Raw genomic sequence first — 12,958 nt, forward strand, 5'->3', positions numbered from 1 at the left:
GCCCCTGGTGCTTGGAGAAGTGCTGTTCCCTGCACTGCCAGCTGCTCCCCTAGTTCCCATCAGCCCCACAAGATTGAGGCCACACCCCTTGCTCCCTACCATGCTTCTTTTGCCCCACTCGAGGGGAAAATATCCACACCCCCACCCCAGTATTGCTCTCCTGCCTCTGAGCAGAATGGGCCCTGTCCTGGGCTCGCAGGGTTAATTCTCCCACCCCATACAGTTGCCCCACAATGGGTCCAGCCTGCTGCAGGGTGGGGAAACTGAGGCGGGAGGTAGTCTGCAGAGTGGGGAAGCAGCATGGTGTGGTGCAAGATGCTATGGTGGGTCCCGTCCAGCCAGCAAGTCCTGGTTTGGGGGGTCCTCCAGCCTGATCCTACCTGTCCAGCAAGGATCCTGGCTCTGAACAACCCCCATCCTGGCTGTGGGTCCCAGCCACTGCCTCTCAGCAGCAACAAGCCCTGTCCCCCAGCACCCTCAGCTGCGCCTGCCCTGCCCCAGGGAGGGAAGTTGGGGCAGGGGGTGGTGGCGGTCACAGCACTCCCTAGTGGTTGCCAGTGTGGGGACGGGTGCACTGGGCAGGGAACCCGAATACCTGGGTTTGGATCCCCGCTCTCTCCTATGAACACCACTCTCTCTCTCAGCGCCTTCAGTCACTGTCCCTTAGCTGCTGTGTCTGTCTAGCTATTCTGATGACTCCTGGACTGGTTTGTCTTTCTCTGCCTTCTAGTACTGTTCCTAACCCTGGATCTGTCCATCTGTCTATACCTACCCCATGCTATCTGTCTATCCTTAACCCCACAATGTCTGTCTGTCTATCCCTAAGCCCCCTGCAACTGTCTCTGTCGCCAAAGCCCTCTTGAATTTCTCTGTTCCTGTTTCTCTCAGTCTTTCTGTTGCTATCCCTGAGCCCCCTGCGTCTGTCTGTGTATCTGTCTATCACCACTACCCTTCCCTCCTACCCCACACCCAGCCTCTGTCTCTATATTGTAAATCTCATCTCTCGCTGTCTCGCACCCAATTTCCCTACCTATTCACTCCATACTATCTACTTCTATTCCACCCCACATCCATGTAACTCCCTATCTGTCTGTCTACCTATGTATCCCAAATCCCCCTTTATCCGTTCATCTACCTATTTTCTATTTCTAGGCCCCCCTATACCTATCCCACTCTCTATACCCAAGCCCCTTTTTGTCTGTCTGTTCACACACCCCACACTGAGTCTTTCTAACTCGATCTCTATCCCACACTACATCTCCATCTGTCTGTTCCACAGCCATCCTGTCTGTCTGTCTTGTCAATGCACCCTGTACCCCAAACATCTCCCTATCTATCTCTGTATTGTTTGAGCAACCAAAAAAGGATGAGGGACCTGAGCAGCTGCCAGCCCAGGAAAGACTAAAAAGGCCGGGGCTCTACAGTTTGGACGGGGAAGGCGGAGGGGGATAGGACAGAGATCTATAACATCACAAAGGCTGTGGACCAAGGGACCAGAGAAGTGTTGTTTGCCAAGTCCCAGGATGATGCTAGAACCAGGGGGCACCTGCTGAAGTGAGCAGGAGACAGGATTAGAGCTAACAAGAGAAAGGACTTTTTAATCTACACGGTGTTGTTGTGTGGGGTCCATGGCCACAGGAGGGGTTGGAGGCAGAGGCAGGGTCCATGTTGGGCTGGATACATCCACAGAGGAGTGATCTGTTCATGGCTGTTGGTGAATATGTTTCCTTGAGCATCTCTACCCCAATGATGGTGGCTCTGGTGGGAGTGGGGGGTGTTGAATAGGGGAGGGACCATGAGAGATTTGGTTCAGTGCTGTTCCTCCATAGCATCCAGCCCTGCTGCTATCAGAGGTGGGATCCTGGCCTGGACAGGCCATAGGACTGGCCCGGTCTGGCCCTGCTGATGTAGTCATGTACCCATTCACTCCATGCTGGTTGTCCTTCCATCTGGCTATCCCTAAGCCCAGACCAATTTTTCCAAGCAATTTTTCCAAGCTTGTTAAAGGTGGAATAATTCAGGGATAGAATTAAGGTTGGGAATCGGGAACTGATTTAATGGAAATGATCCAACTGGCCTGTTAGCAGGGCCAGTCGTTAGCGTGAAGTTAGGAGCCTGCTGGGATGCTGGCCAGCCAAGGCTCTCCAACAACAGCTGGCCTAGCTAGGGAGAGAAGTTGGTGTTCCCTGGATACAATGGCTGCTCTGTCTGTCTGTTTACCCACCCATCTCTCTTACCTATCTACATGCCCATATGCTCATCTACCCACCCACCTGTCTGTCTACCTCCCCATCAACTTATCAGTTAATTGAATCTAGCTACCTATCATCTCTCCATCCTTCTCTGTCTCTAATCTCCCCATCTCTTCCTATCCCCCATTCTTCCCCAGAGGTGCTACCTGCAGCCCAGGCTGGGGATAGTGACTGGGCTGTGCCAATGCTTTTGCTGGGATTCAGCCTCGGAGGGTCCTGGCTGGAGGGTCTTGCCCCAATGCTCAGCAGACTGATGCAGCACGTGGAGTAAGGAAGGAAGTTGACCCCCTGGTCAGATGGTACAGACCTGGGGGAGGTGGAGGGAGGGTTGTCTTCCCCTGCAGCAGGGGCACGGCCTCTGCCCCGGATCTCTGAAGATTGTATTAATAACTTTGTGGCTGCCCTGGTTACCCTGCTTTCCTGGGGACGGGTTCAGTTTGACATCTTGGGCTGTGTCCAGGCTGATGCTTGTTCTACTAAGAGGCTCAATGATGAATTTGTCTGGGCTGGTTTGAGCAGGGCTGACCTCAGGCAGGGGTTGGATTAGATGCGAACTCTGCAGGTCCCTGCCAACCCCTCTAGGATTTCTGAGCTGAACAGTTTCCTGGGCCCCTGGTCTCTTAGCAAAGCTTCATCCTTTTCCCAGAGACACCTGCATTAGGGTCTACACATCAATGCACCATCTGCCCCCTCCTCATCGCTTGATAATCCTAGTTCCAATGAACGGCCCCTCTTTCACCTGCTTCCAGTGATGTCTTCCCCTCACCCCCAGACTTGAGGGGTATGCTGTTCTTTGCTCACTTGCATGTGCTCTAGACTGGAAGCCAGGGGGTAGAGCAGGGAACAGGCTTCATACTGGTGCCCCACATACTAGCCCCCCCCGCCCCAGATGCTCCCTCCTGGGTCTCTGGGGATCCCCATGGCCCCCATAGCCAGCCCACCCCAACCCTGAAGCCCATGAGTCAATGGGGCCGCAGGGCAGCCTGCCAAAAGCCCCTGTTGGAGCCATGTAATAGGACCTAAACCATCCCAGCCAGACACCCAGACAGTTTTTCCTGAAACCCTCCAAAGAGGGAGATGCTACAGCTACGGCTCTCAGCAGCTTGTTCCACTCACCTGCTGCTTTCACCATGGCGGGGGGTCTCTTGAGATTCGGTCTAAGGTTTCTTGCTGTGTTCAAACCCAACATGGCAGGAAGAGAAACAAGTCCTCCAAAGGCACTGCATCAGGCCAGATAGTTTCTTGCATCATGGGGTAGAAAGAGACATCATCAAATGGGGTGGCATCATCTGTGCTGAGATATGTCCTGGCACAGCTAATTTGCTTCAGCAGAAGAAATGTGTGTTGCCTGTTGTCCTGGTTCAAGCTGTGAATCAGCAGGTGATCTATTCTGACACTTGAGGGGCCCCATCCTGCACACCCCAGGAACTCCCACGCAGGATCAGGCCCCTCTAGCCCTGGAAGTGTGTACCCAGCTTTGCCCAGGTATTAAAAAGCACCATCAAAATGTTTATGGTGGCACAAAGGCAAACAGGCAGCATCTGTTTCTATCCTAAGAGACAAAGAGCAACTGACTTCAGGCCAGGAGTCCTGGGGTATTCTCTGCTAGCTTCAGGGCAGGAGCCTTGGTGTGTTAGCTTTCTTCCCCCACCGGATTAGCCCACGGGCTGGATTGTTTATTAAGTAGTGCCTATATTCAGGCTGTTGTAGGATTTGGACCACTAGATTACTTTTTTGCTGAGTTTCCCCATTGCTTTCAATTTCATTTCATGTTTCTATCCTGGCTGCAAACCTGTCTTCTATCCTTGTGGCTCCAAGCTTGGGTTCTTTTGCCAAACTCCTAATTATCTGTCTGCTTCTGGAGAGGAGAAAGAGATGCACCTTAAAGAAAGGTACACATGAAAAAGGCTAGTTAGAACAAGTGTAAATCCCTGAGTCTTCAAAATAAGGTAAGGATAAACAGCATCTAAAAGCGAAAAACTGAGAGACATTACTTGTACGTGTAACCTGTAGGAACCAGCCGTTAGACGGATTTCTTTTCTTCATAAATGCAGTGTGCCTGATGTCATCTGAATCCTTTTCATATCCACTTTTATTTTTTGTCTGGGTACATTGAAATAGTTATGCATCACAATGAATTGGTCAATGGCAATATATCAAGAGCTAAAACTGGGAAAAATATTGTGAGAATCAGTTCTGTTCTCAAGGGGCTAGGGGAGGGTTGTAAATGTGAGGTCATGTTATGTAGAGTTTATTTTAAAGAAAAGTAAAATTCCCAGTTCTGTATTGCTTCTTAATTGTTAGGCTTGAAGTCTTGATTAGACTCCAAGCACCCCTTGGAAAATGCCAGCTTTAGCTGTCGCTAGTTTTCTGACTATGGAAAAAATAGTAGAGTGACTCTTTTGTTGTGAAGAACTCGGAAAGCCCACAACCGGACGGTGTTTTTAGCACTCGATTCCTGTTTGGAATTCCAGAATTGTGTGTAGATTTTTGTATACCTAATGGTGCTAATATTGTGATATGCCCTTGAAGGATCATGGGGCACCTGGGTCGAGAATCACTGCTTTAAACATACGTTTTCACATGCAGTTCAAAAATGGAGAGATGGCATTTGTCTCAGAAGCAGAAAACAATAGTAAAAGTTCTTTAAGCCTAAAGCAGCCCTTTTAATAGTTTCATCCTGTGCTGTGTACCCCATTTCATTAATCTGACCTCAAAATATGAAGCAAGCAATTGATCTGCACACGGAGCTCTTCCCAGCACTGGCGCACTGGAACTTGCACCGCTACCCCCAGCATCGTAGCAGTAATCATTGATGGAGCTAAGCATAAGGTATGAGCTTTGTGCAAGGTGAACTCTGCCCACCTGCCCATGCACGTTATTATCCATCTTTTTTCTTAGGTATCAGCACAAGGATTATTTAGTAGTGACGATAAAGACTTTGACATTTTCCCCTGGTCAATAGAGCTGGAGACCTGATATTTGTAGCATAATCAATGCTGTAAATGTTAGTGCATTGTTCAAAACTGCAAGCTTTTGTTGGAAAGATAAAACATAGTGTAACTAGCATTTGGGTCATGCAGTGGGGAACATAAAGGGGGGGTTGAGGTGTGGGAGGAGAGGTACAGTTCCCTCTCTCCCCCTCCCCCCCCCCAAAAAAAAAATCTCTGAGCATGAGCTGATGGCTGGAGTCCTTGAATTCCTCATCCTTCTACTCAGGTGCACACTATCCAACATTTGGACTTAAAAGCCCTGTGCTTCATATTGTCTATAAGGCATGGCAGAAACGCATGTAAACCAGCTGGCAGTAACCAGGCCTGGCTTCAAGTTTAGAGGTTAAATGCCAACTTCCTTGTCTGGCTCAAGCTCCCACCCAGAAGCCTAGGAAAAGAAAGTGTAACTGGGTATGGTCCCAAGTGAACAAGCTTCCCAACTTGCAAGCAACTTTGAACTGAAATAGGGTTTGTTACATGGAAAATATACAACCGAAAAGAAAACCTTAACTTTTAAACATTAACTGAAACCCCAAACAGTTAACAGTCTTCAGGCACTGGCAAAGCAAGCCAAGGAAGCTCCCACCTAGCCCAGTCTGCTGGGAAAGGAGACTTGCCCACCTGGGGGCTTTACCACCCGAGCCAGCCCAGCAACAAGTGTTGAGTAAAGAGACCCATCCTTGAGTTTGCTACTGCTGGGGATCACTGCTCCCTCATCAGGGTTGTCACTGTTTCCACTGGGGGGCTATACTTGCTGCCACCGAGGGCTTTGCCACATTCAAACGAAAGCTGGAAAGAAACTAGCTTGTTGCACAGTTTCAGACACTATCAGCTTTTAGTTTTAGTTTTTAGTTTCAGCTGCTTGACTCTTTTTATAACTGGATGGCCATTTTTATGGCATGATAATTACTTTGCACGTGCGTTCAGTCTAAGTTTATTGTGTGATTAACCAGCAGATTTCATAATATATGTAACCAGATGGCAGGGGCCCAAGAGTCCTCTTTTCTGCTCCTCACCACAGGTAGTAGTCACTGCTGCTCCACATCTGCCACTCCTCTTCAGACGTTTACATTGAAACACAAATGCATTTAGCTTGAAGCACTGACTCACAAATGACCACTTTGTTTCATCTCCTTTTCCAGCAAACTGTCACTTTTTAAAAAGTCAAATAGACATTTTTTCCCTTGGGGGGATGGGGGGGGAATAATTTCTGATGAGTCTGTAGTTTCCAACAGGGATATTTCATATTGAGCAAGCTTGCCTCACTGTGGAGGAAGATGGAAATTCAAACAAGCTGTAGCAATTAGTTTAGCACAAACAATTGAGTTCAATGGCATCACTTGTACAGTTGCTCAATCAATAAATAGATTGATTAATTAATAATTCAGTCCAATTCAGGGATCGAGAGCTTGTGGAACAGCTTTGGAAACACAGATGAGTCTGCAAACTATTGACACAAAAAGCCAAGTGATTAAGCTCCTGATATTTGCTACAAGCCATAAAGGACCTTGTGACAAGACCAGTGTTCCAGGGCAGCTGGGATGCCCTATGCTGGTCCCGCAGCTCCTGCCCTGCTCCGGCTCTAGGGCAGGGGTTCCCAGCCTTTTTAGATCATGGACCAGGAGTGACCGCAGACCAGCAAACTGAGGACTGGCAAACTGCAGTCCAGAAGTGACCAGCATACTGCAGAGCAGCAGCCAGCCCCTTTTTATACTCAGTATTTAAAACAGTTGGCTGCTGGTCTGCAGTATGCCAGTCACTTCCACGGACCAGCAGCTAACCCTTTGTGGCCCAGTACCAGGCCACGGCCCGGGAGTTGGGAACCTCTGCTCTAGGGTACTCTCCCCTTTTCATCCCATCTGTCATGCCTTGATGTTCTTCGTTCTTGGAAGGGAGGCTGCCCAAGGGTCCTAGAGTAAGCCTTAGTCCACCTCCTGCTAGCAGATCCCTCTCAGACCCTACTGATCCCAGCCTAGCCCTCATGTTAACTGGGCCCTCATGGCCCATGTATACCCCCGCTCCCCCCGGGCACCCATTTGCCTTATGGACTATCCATGGCCTCTGACCTCCCCTATAGCCCATGTCTCACAGGTGTCACCAGTCCACCCCCATTCTGCCCTTCCTGGGCACTGGGCCTCTGTCCTGCCTGATTTCTGCCTGTATAAACTTCTGCTTCTCTCTCCCTCTGCAATATGGTCCCCAGCCCCTGGGGCACTACTGGGATCTCCAACCTCCCCTGATAATCTCCAGCCTAAACCGCTGGTTAAAACTCAAATGAGCCATAAGCCCTCTGGCTATAACAAATCTCTCACCTCACAGAGCTCTTACTCAGACAAGTCCTAGTCCCTTCCCAGCCCCAGTCTCACTTGCTGTTCCCAGGCATTGCAGGATCTCAGCCATCGCCCAGCGGCAGGCACCTCACTGCAGAGCTCTCCCCACCTGGCCTCCAAGGCCAGATTCACTGCCCTGGTCAAGTCCCTGGGTTCATATGCCTCTTAGGCCAGTCCCTACAGATGTTTTCTAATTAGGCTTACTCTCTGACTTCCAGTGTAACCTCTGCTGCTGGTCTACCTACTGGAGCAGGGCTGTTAGACTGCTGCAGAGTAACCACTAACCAGCTGTGCAATAGGTGCTCCCAGCCTCTGTCTTTCCCCCTGGCTGACCACTTTCCTTGTAGTTAGCTCAGCCGGCTACTCACAGATTCATAGATGTAGGGTCGGAAGGGACCCAAGTAGATCATCGAGTCTGACCCCCTGCCCTGGGCAGGAGACAATACTGGGCTCATATGACCCCGGCTAGGTAATTATCAAGCCACCTTGATTATCAAGCCTCCTTTGTACAGAAAGGACAGGGTGGGGAAAAAAGGGGGAGGGGTTGCGTTCTATGTCAATGAGCAATATACATCGACCCTCATCAAGACAGAATCCGAGGTTGAGGAAGTAGAAGGATTGTGGGTTAGGTTACATGGGGGGCAAGGAGAAAGGGATTTGGTGGTAGGGGTCTGCTACAGACCCCCACATCAAGGGGAAGAAATAGATGCGAGGCTCCTGAGGCAGCTCTCGGAGACCATAAAAGCTAAAGAGGCAGTAGTCATGGGGGACCTAAACTACCCGGACATCTGCTGGGAGACGCAGACAGCAAAGTCCCACCGCTCACGCAGGTTTCTAACCTGTGTATAGGACCTCCACCTGACACAGGAGGTGCATGGTCCCACTAGGGGGAATGCCATACTGGATCTGGTATTGGCAACAGGAGATGACATGGTAGGGGACCTACAGATCAGTAGCCATCTGGGGGACAGTGATCACCTAAAAATAGAATTCACCATAAGACGGCGAGTGGGTGAGGTAACTAGTAGGGTGAAAGTGCTAGACTTTAGGAAAGCTGATCTCAATGCACTCAGGCGATTAGTCAAGGACGCACTGCAGAGTAGGAGTTTTGAAGGGATGGGAGCCCAAGAAGGTTGGCTGTGCCTAAAGGAAACGATACTTCAGGCACAAAGCAAGACGATCCCCGAGCGAGGTAAAAGAGGGAAAGGGGCCAGGAGGCTTCCCTGGCTGACCAGAGAAATCCAGGGCAGCCTAAGGGCCAAAAGGGGAGCACACAAAAAGTGGAAACAGGGAGAGATCACCAAAGGTGAATATACCTCCTCTGCTCGTGCTTGTAGGGAGGCAGTTAGACGGGCCAAAGCTACCATGGAGCTGAGGATGGCATCCCAAGTAAAAGACAACAAGAAATTGTTTTTTAGATATATAGTGAGTAAAAGGAAGGCCCAGGGAGGAATAGGACGCCTGCTAAATGGGCAGAAACAATTGGTGACAGATAGGGGGGACAAGGCTGAACTCCTCAACAAGTTCTTTGCCTCAGTGTTCCTAAGTGAGGGGCACGACAAGTCTCTCACTGGGGTCGTAGAGAGGCAGCAGCAAGGCGCCAGACTTCCATGTGTAGACCCTGAGACGGTGCAGAGTCACTTGGAAGAACTGGATGCCTTTAAGTCGGCAGGCCCGGATGAGCTCCATCCGAGGGTGCTGAAGGCACTGGCCAACATCATTGCAGAGCCACTGGCGGGAATATTTGAACGCTCGTGGCACACGGGCCAAGTCCAGGAGGACTGGAAAAGGGCCAATGTGGTCCCTATTTTCAAGAAGGGGAGGAAGGAGGACCCGGGCAACTATAGGCCAGTCAGTCTCACCTCCATCCTTGGTAAAGTCTTTGAAAAAATTATCAAGGCTCACATTTGTGAGAGCCCGGCAGGACAGATTATGCTGAGAGGAAACCAACACGGGTTTGTGGCAGGCAGATCATGCCTGACTAATCTAGTCTCTTTTTATGACCAGGTTACGAAATGCCTGGACACAGGAGAAGGGGTGGATGTCGTATACTTAGACTTCAGGAAGGCCTTTGATACGGTATCCCACCCCATACTGGTGAACAAGTTAAGAGGCTGTGACTTGGATGACTACACAGTCCGGTGGGTGGCGAATTGGCTGGAGGGTCGCACCCAGAGAGTCGTGGTGGATGGGTCGGTTTCGACCTGGAAGGGTGTGGGCAGTGGGGTCCCGCAGGGTTCGGTCCTTGGACCGATACTCTTTAATGTCTTCATCAGCGACTTGGACGAGGGAGTGAAATGTACTCTGTGCAAGTTTGCGGATGACACAAAACTGTGGGGAGAAGTGGACACGCCGGAGGGCAGGGAACAGCTGCAAGCAGACCTGGATAGGTTGGACAAGTGGGCAGAAAACAACAGGATGCAGTTCAACAAGGAGAAATGCAAAGTGCTGCACCTAGGGAGGAAAAATGTCCGGCACACCTACAGCCTAGGGAATGACCTGCTGGGTGGCATGGAAGTGGAAAGGGATCTTGGAGTCCTAGTGGACTCCAAGATGAACGTGAGCCGGCAGTGTGACGAAGCCATCAGAAAAGCTAATGGCACTTTATCGTGCATCAGCAGATGCATGACGAATAGGTCCAAGGAGGTGATACTTCCCCTCTATCGGGCGCTGGTCAGACCGCAGTTGGAGTACTGCGTGCAATTCTGGGTGCCGCAATTCAAGAGGGATGCAGATAACCTGCAGAGGGCCCAGAGAAGGGCCACTCGTATGGTTAAGGGCCTGCAGACCAAGCCCTACGAGGAGAGACTAGAGAAACTGGACCTTTTCAGCCTCCGCAAGAGAAGGTTGAGAGGCGACCTTGTGGCTGCCTATAAGTTCATCACTGGGGCACAGAAGGGAATTGGTGAGGATTTATTCACCAAGGCGCCCCCGGGGGTTACAAGAAACAATGGCCACAAGCTAGCAGAGAGCAGATTTAGATTGGACACTAGGAAGAACTTCTTCACAGAGTGGCCAAGGTCTGGAACGGGCTCCCAAGGGAGGTGGTGCTCTCCCCTACCCTGGGGGTCTTCAAGAGGAGGTTAGATGAGCATCTAGCTGGGGTCATCGAAACCCAGCACTCTTTCTTGCTTATGCAGGAGGTCGGACTCGATGATCTATTGAGGTCCCTTCCGACCTTAACATCTATGAATCTATGAAAATCCTCTTAAAGACCCCCAAGGTAGGAGCCAGCACCACTTCCCTTGGAAGTTGGTTCCAGGTCCTAGCCGTCCTGACAGTGAAATAGTGCCTTCTAATGTCCAGCCTGAACCTACTCTCTATCAACTTATGGTCGTTATTCCTTATACTCCGGGAGGTGCTTGGGGGAACAGGGACTCTCCCATTCCCTGCTGGTCCCCCGCAGTAAGTTTATAGATGACCACCAGGTCCCCTCTCTGCCTTCTCTTGTGAAGGCTGAACAGGTTCAGGTCCCATAGCCTCTCCTTGTAGGGTCTTCCCTGTTGTCCCTGGATCAGGCAAGTGGCCCTCCTCTGGACCCTCTCAATGCTGTCCACATCCCTCCTAAAGTGCGGCACCCAGAACTGGACCCAGTACTCAGTACTCCAACTCATTCCTCTTCAAGTAACAGGAGCTTTCTGGCTTTCTGTTAAGACCTGAAAAACCACATGACATATCCAGCTCACTAAAGGAACTTTCTTCCCTCTGCAAGGCATCCAGTTAGTTGTCTGCTTTTCCTCTCAGCCTCTGCCTGTTTGGTGTCAGGTGTGACTGGTACCCAAGAATTTATCCAAGGTGTTCTGTTCAGTTTTGGGGACCGAATGCTTAGTTCTGTGTCCATGACCTCTGCTTTGCTAGGAGATCTCTGTGACACAAGGAAATGTAGTCCAGGAAAGGCTGCAAACATCATTATCTTGGCCTAATGCTTTATAGCATGACAATAGGCTTCCAACAAGCACCAGAAACCATGCAGCAACATAAATTTGTACCTTTACTGTTTCATCTTGAGGTTGGGGTGGTCTTGGTTTTGGTTTGGAGTCAGCAGAGAGTAAATGGCTTACTATCTACTTGGGGTACCATCATTTAGGTTAGGAGTACTCCGGAGATCACTGAAATTTAATTTTTGTATTGAGAACATGCAGATAAGAAATTAGGATTTATTTTCTTCTACATATAGCTTATATTACTGCTTGCAATGGTGGTGTCCAGTTTGGAAAACCAGGGTCATATCATATTTCTGTAATTTCAGACTTGGTCACAGTATCTTTCGTGATGCATCTCCAAGTCTTTTTTTTTAACATGTCAAATGGGTTTGCAATATGTTTCTGCAGTTAATCTCCACCCATACACTAAGTCATGGAATCTCATACATCCATTAGTGAAGCCAAAGTTTCTTCAGTTTGTGCATATATTTTCTCTACTGCTGACAGATGAGATGGGTCAGCAATCAGTCCCATAATGCTGTAGTACTACTTCTCCCAATTCATCCTTTGAGGCATCCGCAAAGAGTTTGCTGTCTTTGAATGAACCAAAGAATTGTAGCACTGAGGCTGGTGATGTCTACATCACTGACTAGACATCATAGATTATTACCTTCCCTTTCATGCTTAGGCATGCAGGCCTGTGCTGTGGCAAGGTTGACATAGGTGAGTTGTCTGAGCTGTAGAGTTAGGTATAAACTTGCTGACATAATTCAATGTTCCTAGCAATCTTTGCGGGAATTTTTTTATATATGCCAAAACATGATGATGCTCAGTGTTGTCTGAACCTTTGAGCAGTCAAGAAAGAGATTGCCTTTCAGGTCAGTTGCTTGTCAAATCTGCTGAATCTGTTGTCTGCAATAGAGACTTGTTCTTATTCAATTTAAGGTTGTTAGCTCTTGCCGTGTCCATACTTTTCTCCATCATTCTTGTTGTTCAGAGGCACTATTGTCCCAAATTAGGATTTCATCAATAGACTTTCACACATGATGGACCCTCTAGCAGAGGGGTAGGCAACCCCTGGCACAGGTGCCAGAGCATGGTACACAAAGGCATTCTGCTTGGCACGCGCAAGCCTTGCGGGGGGGCGGCCCAGCAGGGAAGGGGCTAGAGCTGCACTGCCCCAACAAGGATTGGGTCCCTTGCAGCTCCCCTGCTGTTGGCACCTCACAAGCAAACCCTGCTGAATGTCACAGAGTGCCACTTGTGACAGATATATCAGGGGTTGGCCACCCCTGCCCTAGACTTAAACCTGCATCCATCAGTGGGAAGGAGGTCCAGTGACCGGCATGTTTCCTATGAGGGGGCTCCTGGACTCTTGCAAAGCTGCCAGGTTATGTGCCAGGGGATCTGAATAGCTTTGAGAGCACCAGGGAGTGGGGTAGGCCTTTGTCCTGCTGGGA

The sequence above is a fragment of the Alligator mississippiensis genome, chromosome 15 (assembly GCF_030867095.1).
Source record: "Alligator mississippiensis isolate rAllMis1 chromosome 15, rAllMis1, whole genome shotgun sequence".
In the NCBI taxonomy this organism is placed as follows: Eukaryota; Metazoa; Chordata; order Crocodylia; family Alligatoridae; genus Alligator; species Alligator mississippiensis.